Source organism: Apium graveolens, chromosome 9 (genome assembly GCF_009905375.1).
Source record: "Apium graveolens cultivar Ventura chromosome 9, ASM990537v1, whole genome shotgun sequence".
Classification (NCBI taxonomy): domain Eukaryota; kingdom Viridiplantae; phylum Streptophyta; class Magnoliopsida; order Apiales; family Apiaceae; genus Apium; species Apium graveolens.
Genome location: NC_133655.1, coordinates 218,211,905 through 218,214,859, shown reverse-complemented (window position 1 = coordinate 218,214,859; position 2,955 = coordinate 218,211,905).

The window sequence follows — 2,955 nt, the reverse complement described above, 5'->3', positions numbered from 1 at the left end:
CAAGAAATAGTGCCTAAGGATAATGCAGACAAATCTACCACCAATGAAGCACAAAATTCAACATCCGTCGAGTTGCATAATGCTTCATCCGTCGGAAGGCAATCTGTGTCATCCGTCGGAAGACAACCTGCCTCATCCGTCGGTACTCAAAATTCACCATCCGTCGGGTTATCAAGAGGAGCAGAAAGTCAAGATAGATCACCTATAGAAAGTACCCCTTTCTCAAATCAAAGATCCACAAACTCAGGGGGAGTTTCTAGCAATCAAACTCAATCACACATCAAGATAACCATGAGGTCTCTTCATCTAGAGCTAATCTACCTCAACAAAGGAAATGGACAAAAGATCACCCCTTTGAGCTTATCATTGGTGATATTTCTTCTAGAGTTCAAACAAGAAGAGCAACTCAGGAAGAATATCTATACAGCAGCTTTCTGACAAAGGAAGAACCAAAGAAGGTAGAAGAAGCTTTGTTGGATCCTGATTGGATTTTAGCTATGCAGGAGGAGCTAAACCAATTTGAAAGGAATAATGTATGGAAGCTGGTACCCAAGCCTAAAGGAAAGAATCCAATAGACACCAAGTGGGTATTCGGAAATAAGATGGATGAAAATGGCATAGTAATCAGGAATAAAGCTAGATTGGTTGCTAAGGGTTATTGTCAGCAAGAAGGAATATATTTTGATGAAACTTTTGCTCCTGTTGCAAGACTTGAAGCCATCAGAATCTTCTTAGCCTATGCAGCCCATGCCAATTTCAAGGTCTATCAAATGGATGTCAAAAGTGCCTTTCTAAATGGAGATTTGGAGGAAGAAGTGTATGTTAGTCAACCTCCTGGTTTTGATGATCCAAATTTTCCAGAATATGTCTATTATCTTCTGAAAACACTTTATGGACTGAAGCAAGCACCTAGAGCCTGGTATGACACTTTATCAAAGTTCCTTTTGGAAAATCATTTCACAAGAGGTACTGTAGATAAAAATTTATTTTTCAGAAATGATAATGGCTCTAGTATACTTGTTCAAATCTATGTAGATGATATTATTTTTGGTTCTACAGATGAGAAACTTTGTAAAAAGTTTTCCAAATTGATGCAAAGTAAGTATGAAATGCGTATGATGGGAGAACTAACTTACTTTCTTGGTTTGCAAGTTAAGCAAGTTAGTGATGGAATATTCATTAGTCAAACTAAATATATTTTTGATCTTTTAAAGAAGTTTGATCTAATGGATTGCACATCTGCAAAAACTCCCGTGGCCACTGCAACTAAGCTTGAATTAAACACTATTGAAAAGTCTGTGGATGTTTCAAGTTACAGAGGCATGGTTGGCTCACTTCTGTACTTAACAGCTAGTAGGCCAGATATAATGTTTGCTACATGTTTATGTGCTAGATTTCAGGCTGATCCTAGAGAATCTCATTTGATAGCTATTAAGAGAATTTTCAGATATCTCAAGGGAACACCAAAACTTGGCATTTGGTACCCTAGAGATTCTAGTTTTGATCTAACTGGTTATTCAGATGCAGATTATGCAGGTTGTAGAATTGATAGAAAGAGCACAACATGAACTTGTCAATTTCTAGGAAACAAGCTTGTGTCCTGGTTCAGTAAAAAGCAAAATTCAGTTTCTACTTCAACAGCTGAAGCTGAATATATTGCTGCTGGCAGTTGCTGTGCACATATTTTATGGATGAAAAATCAATTGCTAGACTATGGTTTGCAAGTTGAGAGGATTCCTATTTTTTGTGATAACACAAGTGCAATTACCATCACTGAGAATCCAGTGCAACATTCAAGGACAAAGCACATAGACATCAAGTACCATTTCATAAGGGAACATGTGATGAATGGTACCGTGGAATTACATTTTGTTCCTAGTGAAAAGCAACTTGCAGATATCTTTACCAAGCCACGGGAAGAATCCACCTTCTCAAGGTTGGTAAATGAGTTAGGTATGCTTAATTACTCTTAAATTTATCTGAGTTATTTTGCAAGTTGTAATGTAGCCAGAAATTTAGTTGATTTTTAAGTCTTGGATGAAATTTTGGATAAGTCAAAATTTGCATCTCGACGGATGACCCTTATCCATCGAGTTTAGTCATCCGTCGATATACTACTTGCTAATAAAAGTCAATTATTTTTTTGGAATACTTTATGTCTCGACGGATATCAGTTTATCCTCATCCGTCGAATTGTCTAAATCTCAGCCGTTAATTCCCTGAACATTATCCATCGAGTATACTTACAGTTTGTAAGCGTTACACGACGGATAATGGGTGGAATTTTTACAGTTTACTTTTAAACGGCTATTTTAGGCAATTTCTATTGGTTAATTTACTTTTCTTTATTATTTTTATCAGTTATTTTTGAGATAGTATAAAAGCTTATTTCATTCCAATTATTTTCTTTTATCATTCTCAAATTCAACTGCTTTTATTTCATTCTCTCTCAAGCTAATATTCTCTTTCTCTTCAAGCTTTTATTCTCTAACAATGACACCTGTAGTAAAGATTATGTCTCAAAATGGGTTCATTTATGAGAAGAACAACTTCACTGCTTTGGTCAATAAGGGTATTCAGCAATCAGAGGACTATCACAAGATGATGGACTTTGTGAAGAATTGCAAGCTAAATTACGCCATGCTGGAGTCACCCACAATCTTCTGTGAATTTGTTGAAGAGATGTGGACCACTGCTATCTACAACTCTGCTGACAAGACCATCACTCTAACCATCAAAGGTAATGAGTTTTGTATCAATAGTGATGTGATAAAAGCATGTTTCAAAATTCCTGATAATAATGTGACTTCACCACACAATGACACTGATATTATCAATATGCTTAATTCCATGCATTATGCACTTCCTACTACTAAACTAAGTGATATTAGGAGATTGGGTCTTAGGAAGGAGTGGAGTTTCTTGTGTGATATGGTTACTAAAGTTTTCTCTGGA